The sequence below is a fragment of the Manis pentadactyla genome, chromosome 6 (assembly GCF_030020395.1).
Source record: "Manis pentadactyla isolate mManPen7 chromosome 6, mManPen7.hap1, whole genome shotgun sequence".
Classification (NCBI taxonomy): Eukaryota; Metazoa; Chordata; class Mammalia; order Pholidota; family Manidae; genus Manis; species Manis pentadactyla.
In genome coordinates, this window is record NC_080024.1 from 79,078,143 (window position 1) to 79,095,008 (window position 16,866).

At 39.7% G+C, this 16,866-nt stretch overlaps 1 pseudogene; it reads left to right on the forward strand.

Annotated features, from left to right (window-relative positions):
- Positions 1-8,733: 8,733 nt before the first annotated feature.
- On the forward strand, positions 8,734-13,941 carry LOC130684119 (trafficking protein particle complex subunit 8-like; annotated as a pseudogene).
- Positions 13,942-16,866: the final 2,925 nt, after the last annotated feature.

Sequence of the window (16,866 nt, forward strand, 5' to 3'; positions counted from 1 at the left end):
AGAAGGGAGAGAAATAAAGAATCATCAGACCGCATTTATAATAGCTCAACAAGCGAGTTAAATTAGACAGCAAGATAGTAAAGAAGCTAACCCTGAACCTTTGGTAACCACAAACTTAAAGCCTGCAATGGCAATAAGTTCATACCTTTCAATAATCACCCTAAATGTAAATGGACTGAATGCACCAATCAAAAGACACAGAGTGATAGAATGGATAAAAAAGCAAGGTCCATCCATATGCTGCTTACAAGAGCTCACCTCAAACCCAAAGACATGCACAGACTTAAAGTCAAGAGACGGAAAAAGATATTTCATGCAAACAACAGAGAGAAGAAAGCAGGTGTTGCAATTCTGGTATCAGACAAAACAGACTTTAAAATTAAGAAAGTAACAAAAGACAAAGAAGGACATTACATAATGATAAAGGGCTCAGTCCAAGAAGAGGATATAACCATTATAAATATATATGTACCCAATACAGGAGCACCAACATACCTGAAACAAATACTAACTGAACTAAAGGAGGAAATAGAATGCAATGCATTCATTTGGGGAGACTTCAACACACCACTCACTCCAAAGGACAGATCCACCAAACAGAAAATAAGTAAGGACACAGAGGCACTGAACAACACGCTAGAACAAACGGACCTAATAGACATCTACAGAACTCTACATCCAAAAGCAACAGGATGCACATTCTTCTAAAGTGCAAATGGAACATTCTCCAGAATATACCACATACTAGGCCACAAAAAGAGCCTCAGTAAATTCCAAAAGATTGAAATCCTACCAACCAACTTTTCAGACCACAAAGGCATAAAACTAGAAATAAACTGTACAAAGAAACCAAAAAGGCTCACAAACACATGGAGGCTTAACAACACACTCCTAAATAATCAATGGATCAATGACCAAATCAAAATGGAGATCCATCAACATATGGAAACGAACGACAACAACAACACTAAGCCCCAACATCTGTGGGACACAGCAAAAGCAGTCTTAAGAGGAAAGTATGTAGCAATCCAAGCATATTTAAAAAAGGAAGAACAATCCCAAATGAATGGTCTAATGTCAAAATTATCGAAATTGGAAGAAGAAGAACAAATGAGGCCTAAGGTCAGCAGAAGGAGGGACATAATAAAGATCAGAGAAGAAATAAATAGAATTGAGAAGAATAAAACAATAGCAAAAATCAATGAAACCAAGAGCTGGCTCTTTGAGAAAATAAACAAAATAGATAAACCTCTAGCCAGACTTATTAAGAGGAAAAGAGAGTCAACACAAATCAACAGTATCAGAAAGAAGAAAGGAAAAATCACAACGGACCCCACAGAAATACAAAGAATTATTAGAGAATACTATGAAAACCTATATGCTAACAAGCTGGGAAATCTAGGAGAAATGGACAACATCCTAGGAATATACAACCTTGAAAGACTGACCCAGAAAGAAACAGAAAAATCTAAACAGACCAATTACCAGCAATGAAATTGAAGCGGTAATCAAAAAACTAACAAAGAACAAAACATCCGGGCCAGATGGATATACCTCAGAATTTTATCAGACATAAAGGGAAGACATAATACCCATTCTCCTTAAAGTTTTCCAAAAAATAGAAGAGGAGGGGATACTCCCAAACTCATTCTATGAAGCTAACATCACCCTAATACCAAAACCAGGCAAAGACCCCACCACAAAAGAAAACTACAGACCAATATCCCTGATGAACGTAGATGCAAAAATACACAACAAAATATTAGCAAACCGAATTCAAAAATACATCAAAAGGATAATACAAAATGACCAAGTGAGATTCATCCCAGGGATGCAAGGAAGGTACAACATTCGAAAGTCCATCAACATCATCTACCACATCAACAAAAAGAAAGACAAAAACCACATGATCATCTCCATAGATGCTGAAAAATCATTTGAAAAAGTTCAACATCCATTCATGATAAAAACTCTCAGCAAAATGGGAATAGAGGGCAAGTATCTCAACATAATAAAGGCCATCTATGATAAACCCACAGCCCATATTATATTGAACAGCAAGAAGATGAAAGCTTTTCCTCTGAGATCGGGAACTAGACACTGATGCCCACTCTCCCCACTGTTATTTAACATAGTACTGGAGGTCCGAGGCACGGCAATCAGACAAAACAAAAAAATACAAGGAATCCAGATTGGTAAAGAAGAAGTTAAACTGTCACTATTTGCAGATGACATGATACTGTACATAAATATCTCTAAAGACTCCACCCCAAAACTACTAGAACTGGTATCGGAATACAGCAAAGTAGCAGGATACAAAATCAACACACAGAAATCTGTGGCTTTCCTATACACTAACAATGAACCAACAGAAAGAGAAATCAGGAAAACAACTCCATTCACAATTGCATCAAAAAAAAACAAAAAACCTAGGAATAAACCTAACCAAAGCAGTGAAAGACAAATACTCTGAAAACTACAAGTCACTCTTAAGAGAAATTAAAGGGGACACTAACAAATGGAAACTCATCCCATGCTCTTGGCTAGGAAGAATTAATATCATCAAAATGGCCATCCTGCCCAAAGCAATATACAGATTTGATGCAATCCCTATGAAACTACCATCAACATTCTTCAATGAACTGGAACACATAATTCAAAAATTCATATGGAAACACCAAAGACCCCGAATAACCAAAGCAATCTTGAGAAAGAAGAATAAAGTAGGGGGGAACTGACTCCCCAACTTCAAGCTCTACTATAAAGCCATAGTAATCAAGACAATTTGGTACTGGCACAAGAACAGAGCCACAGACCAATGGAACAGACTAGAGAATCCAGACATTAACCCAGACATGTATCATCAATTAATATTTGATAAAGGAGCCATGGACATACAATGGGGAAATGACAGTCTCTTCAACAGATTGTGCTGGCCAAACTGGACAGCTACATGTAGGAGAATGAAACTGGACCATTGTCTAACCCCATATACAAAAGTAAATACAAAACGGATAAAGACCTGAATGTAAGTCATGAAACCATTAAACTCTTGGAAGAAAACATATTCAGAAACCTCTTAGACATAAACATGAGTGACCTCTTCTTGAACATATCTCCCTGGGCAAGGAAAACCACAGCAAAAATGATCAAGAGGGACTATATTAAGCTGAAAAGCTTCTGAACAGCAGAAGACGCCATCAATAGAACAAAAAGGAACCCTACAGTATGGGAGAATGTATTTGAAAATGACAGATCCGATAAAGGCTTGATGTCCAGAATATATAAAGAGCTCACATGCCTCAAAAAACAAAAAACAAATAACCCAATAAAAAAATGTGCAGAGGAAATGAACAGACAGTTCTCCAAAAAAGAAATACAGATGGCCGACAGACACATGAAAAGATGCTCCACATCGCTAATTATCAGAGAAATGCAAATTAAAACTACAATGAGGTATCACCTCACACCAGTAAGGATGGCTGCCATCCAAAAGACAGAGAACAAGTGTTGGCGAGGCTATGGAGAAAGGGGAACCCTCCTACACTGCTGGTGGGAATGTAAGTTAGTTCAACCATTGTGGAGAGCAGTATGGAGGTACATCAAAATGCTCAAAACAGACCTACCATTTGACCCAGGAATTGCACTCCTAGGAATTTACCCTAAGAATGCAGCAATCAAGCATGAGAAAGATCAGTGCACCCCTGTTTATCGCAACACTATTTACAATAGCCAAGAATTGGAAGCAACCTAAATGTCCATCGATAGATGAATGGATAAAGAAGAGGTGGTACATATACACAATGGAATAGTACTTGGCCATAAGAAAAGGGCAAATCCTACCATTTGCAGTAACATGGATGGAGCTGGAAGGTATTACGCTCAGCGAAACAAGCCAAGTGGAGAAAGAGAAATACCAAATGATTTCACTCATCTGTGGATTATAAGAACAAAGGAAAAACTGAAGGAATAAAACAGCAGCAGAACCACAGAACTCAAGAATGGACTAACAGGTACCAAAGGGAAAGGGACTGGGGAGGTTGGGTGAGTAGAGAGGGATAAGGGGGGGGAATAAGAAGGGGGTATTAAGATTAGCATTCATGGGGGGTGGGAGAAAGGGGAGGGCTGTGCAACACAGAGAAAACATGTAGTGGTTCTACAACATTTTGCTATGCTTATGGCCAGTGACCGTAAAGGGGCTTATAGGGGGTCCCTGTTATAGGGGAGAGCCTAGTAAACATAATATTCATCATGTAAGTGTAGATTAATGATAACAACAAAAAAAGCAGTTCCTGTGTGTTGACCTCCAATGTGTTCTACACAATGGTATAAATTGCATATAAAAGTGTAGGCAAAGGGTCTGTTTGTGTTTATACAGAGGATCAAAGCCTAATTGGGCTACCCCAAAAATGAACTAAGATACGATATGAAAAAGAACTTCCAACATCAGCACTCTCTGGAAGACTCATGCCAGAAGATGATCATCAAAAAACCCCAACAAAGATCCACGCACTGCTACAGCTGTAGATGCACTCATCCCACCAGTTCCTGGACTTGCCATGGGAATGAGGAAGGAGATATCTAAGCTGGCCTGTGCATACAGTAAAACAACAAATTTGATTGGATCTATACTGTTGGAACTCATCCAAGAATTAGGAGAAGTGCAAATTGTAGCACTCCAAAGTCTTACAACTACAGACTATTTACTGTTAAAAGAACATAAGGGATGTGAACATTCCCCAGGAGTGGGTTGTTTTAATTTTTCTGATTTCTCTCAGACTGTCAAGTTCAGTTGGACAATATCCACCATATCATAGATAAGTTTTCACAAATGCCTAAGGTGCCTAACTGGTTTTCTTGGTTTCACTGGAGATGGCTGGTAATTACAGGTATGCTTTGGTTATGTAACTATACTCCTATTATGTAAATGTGTGTGCGCAATTTAAGTAGTAGCTTAAAACCTATACATGCTGAAGTTACTCTACAAGAAGATATGTCAAAGAAATAATCAATCTTCCCATGTTTTCTTTCACCTGCTACTTCTATAGCTTTTCTTCTTCCTACCTAATTACAAGCCCTAAATAGAATTTGTGCCTCATATCGAATTTACCAAGTATCATAATTCTTCCAAGTGGTAAAGATACCTCAAGACAAATGCTGGGCATAGAAGCCACAGGACATAAATATGCAAAGAAGGAAAAAGCTAACCTTTTCAAACAATAAGGCTTCTCTCTCACTTACCAACTTTACATTTCCCTGTATGGCCCCGGAAGATGACTGGTTAGCCAGAGACAGGTAAGATTTCTCAAGGGAGGAACAACCTAAGACAGGCACAGTCGCAGGGGGGCCATCAGGTGAGAAATTGGGGATCAACAGAGGTGAGGCTTAGAACCTCACCCCCCCTCTTCTGAGAGAAATCTTCTGCATACGTGGATGTTTTATTGCCCTTGCCTAGCTTGGATTAACACTTAGTCTACAGGCACACACCTGATCATCTGCGTCTGCTCTATTACAACACTAAACTATGTTTTCTACCTTTATCTTGTATCTACCTACCACTTCAGCATTTTATTAAAAACAATAATAACAAAGAGTGAAATGTGGTATCCACATATAAATCAAGTATAAAAATCAAATGAGTATTCATATTTGAACTGACTGTTTATAGTTCATAATTTATGAGCAAAACCGAAAGTTTCTGTGATGACTGCCCTTGTACTGTTCACCATGTAACTTGTTCACTGTGTAAGAATTTGTTCTCCATGTGAGAACTTGTTCGTTATGCTTCAGAAGATGGGAGACTGACGAAAATTAGGCTTGGGGTGGATTAATGATTGTGCATTGAGCATTGACTCCCCTATACAGAATTTTATTGTTGTTAACAACCGTTTGATCAATAAATATGAGAGATGCCCTCACCAAAAAAAAAAGTGCACACTTCCAATTGTAAAATTAATAAGTAACCAGGATGTAATGTATAGCATAAGGAATATAGTCAAAATATTGTAACAACTTGGTATGGTGATAGCTGGTACCTAGAATTATCATGTATATAAATCTTGAATCACTGTGTTGTACACCTGCAACTAATGTAATACTGTGTGTCAACTACCCTTCAATAAAAAATAATTATCTACAAAAGAAAAAACCATGTTAGCATTGATTGCTGTCAGTACAAAAGCACTGACAGATCTGTTCTTTCCAATTTGCTTGGTTAATGGACATCCTTATTTGTAGATAAGCTTAGTAGTCCACACATTTTGGACTAGTTCTACTTAAACTGTGGGTAATACTAGTACATGGTAATTTAAATTAAAAACAGGGCAAGCTTGGAATTTCCCCAAGGCTTTTGCTTTAGCTCCTCTTGGAGTTACACAGCCCTACAAGTGTGTTACACTCTGATAGAACATTCTTTGATTGTGCCTATGATGTTGAGTAAACCTTAGAGTGATGATTTTTTTAGTGCACAAACAAATTATACAGAAATCAATTTTTTATTGTTAACATTCTTGTTATATTTGGCCAGTTAACCAGTGATTAGATTTATAGCAGGACTTAATAAATTCCTAGAAAGTAAAGTGGGTTTATGATTTAATTTTTTCTCCTTCTTCTCAAAGAGGAAGGATAAAGAGAACAGAAAAGATTGATTAGAAGGGCAAGCAGAGACTGTTGAGAAACTGCTAATTATGCAACAAAATAGAAAATTCTTGCTCTGAAATCTACAGAAAACAACACCTTTAAGAGGATACAAGACTTAAAATTTTAATGTCTTTTAAGTCATAGAGCTCTGTTCTACCTTTGGTGAATATGAAGCTTTGAGTAAGGATGCAGATACTTACTAAACCCTGTAGATCTGACTACTGTTACTTTAGACACTGGCCTTATCAAAATTTAGGGATTAGTGCAAAAGGTACCCAACTCTATCTTAGAGTGCTTTAAGTTCCTGTGTGTCAGCAGTTTGTGGTAACAGTGTATTTTGTATTCCAAAGAATAATGACTAGAAACTCATGCCAATCTCTTTCCTGTTTAACCACACCACATCTGTAACACAACATCAGCCATTTAAACCATCTGGAGACATCAACAAAGACACACACAAACTGAAAGTAAAGGAATGGAAAAAGATATTTCATGCAGTTAATAAGGACAATAAAAGCAGGAGTTGCAGTACTTGTATCAGACAAAATAGATTTCCAAACAAAGAAAGTAACAAGAGACAAAGAAAGACATTACATAATGATGAAGGAGTCAGTCCAACAAGAGGATATAACTATTAAAAGTATCTATGCACTTAACACAGGAACACCTACATATGTGAAACAAACACTAACAGAATTAAAGGGGGAAAAAGAATGAAATGCATTCATTTTAGGAGACTTCAACATACCACTGACTCCAAAGGACAGATCAACCAGACAGAAAATAAGTAAGGAGACAGAGACACCGAACAACATGTTAGAATGGATGGATCTAATGGACATCTACAGAACACTCCATCCAAAAGCAACAGGGTACACATTCTTCTCAAGTGCCCATGGGACATTTTCAAGAATAGGTCATATACTAGGCCACAAAAAGAGCCTCAGTAAATTCAAACAGACAGACATTATACCAACCAGCTTCTCAGACCACAAAGGTATGAAACTAGAAATAAATTACACAAAGAAAATGAATAAGCCCACAAACACATAGACGCTTCATATCACGCTCCTAAATAATCAATGGATCAATGGCCAAATAAAAACAGGTCAAGCAATATGGAGAGACAAATGACAACAATAATTCAACATCGCAAAAATCTGTGGGACGCAGCAAAGGCTGTGCTAAGAGGGAAGTATACTGCAATACAGACACACCTCAGAAAAGAAGAATAATCCCACATGAAGAGTCTAAACTCACAATTAACAAAACTAGAAAAAGAAGAACAAATGAGACCCAAAGTCTGTAGAAGGAGGGACATAATAAAGATTAGAGCAAAAATAAATAAAATCGAGAAGAATAAAACAATAGAAATAATCAATGAAAGCAGGAGCTGGTTCTTCAAGAAAATAAAACAGAACAGATAAACCCCTAGCCATATTTATCAAGGAAAAAAGAGAGCCTACACACACAAACAGAATCAGAAATGAGGAAGGAAAAATCACTGTGGATAGCACAGAAATACAAAGAATTATGAGAGAATACTATGAAAAATGATATGGTAACAAACTGGATAACCTAGAAAAAATGGACAACTTCCTAGAAAAATATAACCCTCCAAGGCTGACCGAGGAAAGAACAGAAAATATGAATAGACCAATTACCAGCAACAAAATTGAATTGGTTATCAAAAAACTACTTAAGTACAAAAGTCCTGGACCAGATGGTTTCACTGCTGAATTTTATCAAACATTTAGTGAAGACCTAATACCCATCCTCCTTAAGGTTTTCCAAAAAGCAGAAGAGAGAATACTCTCAAACTCATTCTACAAGGCCAGTATCACTCTAATACCAAAAACAAGCAAAGACACCACAAGAAAAGAAAATTACAGACCACTATCCCTGATGAACATAGATGCAAAAGTACTCCACAAAATATTACCAAACTAAATTCAAAAATACATCAGAAAGATCATCCATCATGAACAAGTAGGATTTATTCCAGGGATGCAAGTATGGTACAACATTCAAAAATCCATCAACATCATCCACCATATCAACAAAAAGAAGGACAAAAAACACATGATAGGTTCGGCCCCAACATGGCGGTCCCGGCCGGGTGGTGACCGCGGTTTGGCCGTCGGGAGGCCTCCCTGGCGGTTGTCGGCGGGTCCTCCTCTGGGTGGAATGCGAGATCGCCGGGGCGAGCGCTGAGGAGGCCGTGACGCGGCGGGGCCGGCGGCGGGGTCCCCAGGAGCCGAGGCGGCGGCGGCCGTGCCTTCCGTTGGTCCCAGGGCTTTAGTGCGGACCCCGCCCGGCCGGGCCAGGCCGGCGGGCGGCGGCTGCGGCCTCTGCGGCCGCGGGGTGGGCGCCGCCCTGCCTCTGCCGCGGCCATGGCTCAGTGCGTGCAGTCCGTGCAGGAACTCATCCCGGACGCCTTCGTGCCCTGCGTGGCCGCGCTGTGCAGCGACGAGGCGGAGCGGCTCACGCGCCTCAACCACCTGAGCTTCGCGGAGCTGCTGAGGCCCTTCTGCCGCCTCACCTCCGAGGTTCATATGAGAGATCCCAATAATCAGCTTCACATAATTAAAAATTTGAAGATCGCAGTAAGCAATATTGTCACCCAAGCACCTCAGCCTGGAGCCATTTGGAAGCTTTTGAATGATGTCGTTTCTGGCAGTCAGCCTGCAGAAGGATTAGTAGCTAATGTGATTACCGCAGGAGATTATGACCTCAACATCAGTGATCGGTCCATTAAAGCTAGTGTTCCTTGGTACAGTAATTGGAAAGACACACTGATGGAATTGAAAGAATCCTCATTATATACAGCTACTACTCCATGGTTTGAGTCCTATAGAGAGACCTTTCTTCAGTCGATGCCAGCATCAGACCATGAATTTCTGAACCACTACTTAGCATGTATGTTGGTAGCATCGTCTTGTGAAGCTGAACCTGTGGAACAATTTTCAAAGTTGTCACAAGAACAGCATCGAATTCAGCACAATAGTGACTATTCCTACCCCAAGTGGTTTATACCAAATACTCTAAAGTATTATGTACTTTTACATGATTTAAGTGCAGGAGATGAACAGAGAGCTGAATCAATTTATGAAGAAATGAAACAGAAATATGGAACTCAGGGTTGCTATTTACTTAAAATTAATTCTCGAGCATCTAATCGAGCATCAGATGAACAGATACCAGATCCTTGGAGTCAGTATCTCCAGAAAAATAGTATTCAAAACCAGGAATCATATGAAGATGGCCCTTGTACAGTAACTTCAAATAAGAATTCTGATAATAGCTTGCTTTCTTTGGATGGATTAGATAACGAAGTCAAAGATGGCTTACCAAATAACTTTAGAGCTCACCCACTTCAGTTGGACCCATCCAGTGACCTTTCTAACAGCACCGATGGCCCAGATCATGTAAAATCTGCTTCATCATTATATGAGACAAAGAAAGCAAATACTGGAATTATTCATGGTGCATGTTTAACCCTTACTGATCATGATAGAATTCGACAGTTTATACAAGAGTTCACATTTCGGGGCCTTTTGCCACATATAGAGAAAACAATTCGGCAATTAAATGACCAGCTAATATCAAGGAAAGGTTTGAGTCGATCTCTATTTTCTGCAACTAAAAAATGGTTTAGTGGCAGTAAAGTACCAGAAAAGAGCATTAATGAGCTGAAAAATACATCTGGATTGCTGTACCCCCCAGAGGCGCCGGAACTTCAGACTCGGAAGATGGCTGACTTATGTTTCCTGGTGCAGCATTATGATTTGGCCTACAGTTGCTATCACACTGCAAAGAAGGATTTTCTGAACGACCAAGCAATGCTTTATGCAGCTGGTGCCTTGGAAATGGCAGCAGTGTCAGCTTTTCTTCAGCCGGGAGCACCTAGGCCATACCCTGCACATTACATGGATACAGCAGTCCAGACTTACCGGGATATCTGCAAGAATATGATCCTGGCTGAAAGGTGTGTGTTGCTGAGTGCTGAAATCTTAAAAAGCCAAAGCAAGTACTCGGAGGCTGCAGCGCTCCTGATTCGGTTGACCAGCGAGGATTCTGACCTTCGAAGTGCACTTCTTCTGGAACAGGCAGCACATTGCTTTATAAACATGAAGAGCCCCATGGTTAGAAAATACGCATTTCATATGATACTGGCAGGCCATCGGTTTAGTAAAGCAGGACAGAAAAAGCATGCTTTACGCTGCTATTGTCAAGCCATGCAAGTCTATAAAGGAAAAGGCTGGTCTCTTGCAGAGGATCACATTAACTTCACCATTGGGCGCCAGTCTTACACTCTTCGGCAGATGGACAATGCTGTCTCTGCTTTTAGGCATATTTTAATCAATGAAAGTAAACAGTCTGCTGCCCAGCAAGGGGCCTTCCTCAGAGAATATCTTTATGTTTACAAGAATGTAAGTCAGCTGTCACCAGAGGGGCCTTTGCCACACCTCCCTTTACCGCACATTGACAGCTCAGCAACGCGGGTGTTCTTTGGCCATGACAGACGGCCAGCAGATGGTGAAAAACAAGCAGCTACTCATGTAAGTCTCGATCAGGAATATGACGCTGAATCCTCTCAGCAGTGGCGAGAGCTCGAGGAACAAGTTGTTGCTGTGGTTAACAGAGGAGTAATTCCACCCAATTTCCACCCCACCCAGTATTGCTTGAACAGTTACTCAGATAACTCAAGATTTCCACTTGCAGTTGTAGAAGAACCAGTGACAGTGGAGGTGGCCTTTAGAAACCCGTTGAAGGTTCCGCTTTTGTTGACTGACTTGTCATTGCTATGGAAATTTCAACCTCAAGATTTCAGTGGAAAGGAGAATGAAGAAGTTAAAGAACCAGTAACAGGTGAACCTGAAATGATTGGAACTGAAGTTATTTCAGAGTTCTTAATTAATAGTGAAGAATCTAAAGTGGCAAGACTAAAGCTCTTTCCCCATCACATAGGGGAGCTGCATATTCTGGGAGTGGTTTATAATCTTGGCACTATTCAGGGCTCCATGGCAGTAGATGGCATTGGTGCTCTTCCTGGTTGTCACACAGGAAAACATTCCTTGAGTATGTCAGTCCGAGGGAGACAGGACTTAGAAATTCAAGGTCCTCGACTTAACAACACAAAAGAAGAGAAAACATCTATTAAATATGGTCCTGATCGACGTTTAGATCCCATAATCACTGAGGAAATGCCACTCTTGGAGGGCTCCTCTGTGGAGAAATCCGAAAAGCATATGTGGAATTTGTCAATGTCAGCAAATGCCCTCTTACCGAATTGAAGGTTGTTTCTAAACGTCCAGAATTCTTTACTTTTGGTGGTAACACAGCTGTTCTAACACCGCTCAGTCCCTCAGCCTCTGAAAACTGCAGTGCCTATAAGACTGTGGTGACAGATTCCACCTGTGTGTGTGCAGCCCTCCTCTCCTCAGCTTCCTCTGTTGACTTTGGCATTGGCACAGGGAGTCCGCCCGAGGTGGCTCCTGTCCCCCTTCCTGACGCCATTCTTATGCCTGGAGCTTCAGTTCAGCTACCAATGTGGTTACACGGCCCAGACGAAGAAGGGGTCCATGAAATTAACTTTTTGTTTTACTATGAAAGTCTTAAAAAGCAGCCTAAGATACGTCACAGAATATTAAGACACACTGCAGTTGTTTGTACCAGCCGATCTTTGAATGTACGAGCCAGTGTCTGCAGAAGTAATTCTTTTGAAGATGAGGAGGGCAGAGGAGGCAGTATGCTTGTCTTTGTGGATGTGGAGAATACCAATACTAGTGAAGCAGGTGTTAAGGAATTCCATATAGTCCAAGTATCAAGTAGTAGCAAACACTGGAAGTTACAGAAATCTGTAAATCTCTCTGAAAACAAAGATGCCAAACTTGCCAGTAGGGAGAAAGGAAAGTTTTGCTTCAAGGCAACACGATGTAAGGAAAAAGAAGTTGCTGCGCAGTCCTCAGAAAAACACACCTTTGCAGATGTCACCTTGGGAAACGAGCAGATAGTAAGTTCAGCAAGCCCTTGTGCAGACTTCTTTTATCGAAGTTTGTCTTCTGAATGTAAGAAGCCACCAGCCCAGCCGTGTGTGCATACAGAAAAGCAGTCAGTAGGGGAAGCTGTGAGATGGATTCAGAAGTGCAATGAGGTGGATTTGAGCATTGTCATCCTGTGGAAGGCTTACGTCGTAGAGGACAGTAAGCAGCTTATTTTGGAAGGCCAGCATCACGTTACCCTTCGCACCATAGGAAAAGAAGCCTTTTCATGTCCTCAGAAACAGGAGCTGCCAGAAATGGAACGGTTAAAATTTTTCAAGTCAGAAAACACTACAGTTTCTTCAAGGCCATCAGTAGAGCAGCTTTCTAATCTCATTAAAACGAATTTTCACTATCCAGAATCATTTAACCATCCATTTCATCAGAAAAGCCTTTGTTTAGTACCAGTGACCCTTTTACTTTCCAACTGCTCCAAGGCCAGTGTTGATGTGATCGTGGATCTTCAGCATAAAACAACAAGTCCAGAAGCATTGGAAATCCATGGATCGTTTACGTGGCTTGGACAAACCCAGTATAAACTTCAGCTTAAAAGCCAGGAGATTCACAGTTTGCAGCTGAAAGCGTGCTTTGTCCACACAGGTGTTCATAACCTTGGAACACCAAGGGTGTTTGCCAAGTTATCGGACCAATTTTCAGTGTTTGAAACAAGTCAGCAGAACTCCATGCCTGTCCTGATCATCATCAATGACGTGTGACATCTTGTAGAATTGTTGGAGTGCCCAGGAGCCAGCTTGTTCACGGAGTGGGCCTTGCAGCAGTGTTTGAAAGGCCTGCCTTGTTGCAGATACTGGTGTCAGATCAATGCACAGTCCTTGGACTTGTCAGTTTGTTGAGGACAGAGCATGTTGGACTGAGAATACTTACATTCTTTTTTTGTATTTCTTTAAACCCTGGTAATAATTTGTGTGCTCATAATACAGAATTTCAACATATCCTTGCACCTTATGAAGCCCCATCTTAAAAACCAATGTCTGAGTCTGCTGTTACAACTTATCGATGATATATGAATATCAGGAGATGATTTTGAGGAAGGAAAGGCCTTGTTGGCAATGCTCCTGTTAATAAATTCCAGCTTTACTGTGAAGTTTCTCTAGAGTGTTAAATACAAATTTTCCTGTTTTGCTTCATACAATTCTCTAATACCAGGTTTGATCTTTGGTTATAGAGTCTTCATACTTCAGTATCTTGTGGTTCCTATGGCTTATACATAACTTTGTAAAACAACATTTTTTTCTGATTCTTTGAATGTGGTTTCAAAAGGAGTTTGACTTTTTTTCCTCATTCATCTCTGCAGAGTGCACTATTTTACAATATGAGATTTTGTCATTTGAATTATATTATTTATTATGGAACTTTAACAATTGAGTTGATCTGTTTAAAATATAAATCTACTCAAGTGAATTAAGAATAAGCTTTTCAAAAATGTATTATATTTATAACAATTGTACTGTAAATAGAATAAAGACATGCTATTCACTGTATAGATTTATTAAATGCCATTTTTTATTAAAAAAAAACACATGATAATCTCCATAGATGCTGAAAAAGCATTTGACAAAATTCAACATCCATTCATGATAAAAACTCTCAACAAAATGGGTGTAGAGGGCAAGTACCTCAACACAATAAAGGCCACATATGAAAAACTCACAGCAAACATCATACTTAACATTTAGAAACTGAAAGCTTTTCCTCTGAGATCGGGAACAAGACAAGGATTCCCACTCTCCCCATTTTTATTCAACAAAGTTCTGGAGGTCCTAGACATGGCAATCAGACAACACAAAGCAATAAAAGGCATCCAGATTGGCAAGGAGGAAGTTAAACTGTCACTATTTGCAGATGACATAATATTGTATGTAGAAAACCCTAAAGAATCCACTCCAAAACTATTAGATCTAATATCTGAATTCAGCAAAGTTGCAGGATACAAAATTAATACACAGAAATCTGTTGCATTCCCATACACTAACAATGAACTTAGCAGAAAGAGAAATCAGGACAACATTGCCATTCACAATTGCCTCAAAAAGAATAAAATCCCTAGGAATAAACCTAAGCAAGGAAGTGAAAGACCTGTACTCTGAAAACTACAAGACACTCATGAGAGTAATTAAAGAAGATACCAATAAATGGAAACACATCCCATGCTCATGGGTAAGAAGAATTAATATTGAAAAAATGGCCATGCTGCCTAAAGCAACCTACAGATTCAATGCAATCCCTATCAAAATACCAACAGCATTCTTCAACAAACAAGAGCAAATAGTTCTAAAATTCATATGGAACCACAAAAGACCATGAGTAGCCAAAGCAATCCTGAGAAGGAAGAATAAAGTGGGGGTTGATAACACTCCCTGACTTCAAGCTCTACTACAAAGCCACAGAAATCAAGACAATTTGGTACTGGCACAAGAACAGACCCATAGACCAATGGAACAGACTAGAGAGCCCAGATATAAACCTAAGCATATATGGTCAATTAATATACAATAAAGGAGCCATGGACATACAATGGGGAAATAACGGCCTCTTCAACAACTGGTGTTGGCAAAACTGGACAGCTACATGTAAGAGAATGAAACTGGATTATTGTCAAACCCCATACACAAAATTGAACTCAAAATAGATCAAAGAGCTGAATGTTAAGTCATGAAACCATAAAGCTCTTAGAAGAAAACATAGGTAAAAATCTCTTGAATATGAACATGGGCAACTTTTTCCTGAACGCATCTCCTCGGGCAAGGGAAACAAAATAAAAACTGAACAGATGGGACTACACCATGCTAAAAAGCTTCTGTACAGCAAAGAACACTATCAGCAGAACAAAAAGGCATCCTACAGTATGGGAAAAAATATTTGTAAATGAAATATCCCACAAGGGCTTAACATCCAAAATACATAAAGACCTCACATGCCTCAACACTCAAAAACCAAATAACCTTATTAAAAAATGGGTGGAGGATATTAACAGATACTTCTCCAAAGAAGAAATTCAGATGGCCAACAGGCATATGAAAAGATGCACCATATCACTAATTATCAGGGAAATGAAAATTAAAACCACAATGAGATATCGCCTCACACCAGTTAGGATGGCCAGCACAGAAATGACTAGGAACAACAAATGCTGGCAAGGATGCAAAGAAAGGGGGAACCTCCTACACTGCTGGTGGGAATGTTCAACCACTGTGGAAAGCAATATGGAAGTTCCTCAAAAAAATGAAAATAGGAATACCATTGGACCCAGTAATTCCACCTCAGGGAAATTACCCTTAGAAGACAACTTCTCAGATTCAGAAAGACATAAGCACCCCTATGTTTACTGCAGCACTATTTATGATAGCTAAGATATGGAAGCAACCTATGTGTCCATCAGTAGTTGAATGGATAAAGAAGATGTGGTACATATACACAATAGAATACTATTCAGCCATTAGAAAGATGTAAATCCTACCATTTGCAACATCATGGCTGGAGCTAGAGAGTATTATGCTCAAGTGAAATAAGTCAGGAAGAGAAAGACAAATACCAAATTATTTCCCTCATTTGTGGAGTATAACAAAGCAAAAACTGAATGAACAAAACAGCAGCAGACTCACAGACTCCAAGAAGGGACTAGTGGTACTAAAGGGGAGGGGTTGGGGAGATTTGGTGGGGAGTGATGAGGAATGGGATTGAAGGGCATTATGATTGGCACACATGGTGTGTGTGTGGGGGGGGTCACGGGGAAGAGTGTAGCTCAAAGACAAATAGGGACTCTGTGGCATCTTACTACACTGATGGACAGTGACTGCAATGGGGTATGGCGGGGTACTTGATAATAAGGGGGAATATAATAACCACATTGTTTTTCTTGTGAAACCTTCATAACAGTGTATATCAATGATACCTTAATTTAAAAAACGTCTCAGGAAAAAGGGAACCTATACCTGTAATTAATATTCACAATATTTGTACTATCTCAGAAAGATGAGAGAATCAGCATGTCCATCTTAAGGGTGAAGACTAAAAACTCAAAAAGAACAAAGTTCCTAAGATATGAGAGTGGTGAGGGTTGGTTTTGCCCAGCCTTTTTACAACTACAAATTGTGAGTATGAAATGTCAGAAACTACAAGTCCTATGACTTCTCTCTCCAGTGGACCCCTATTTGCTCTCCAA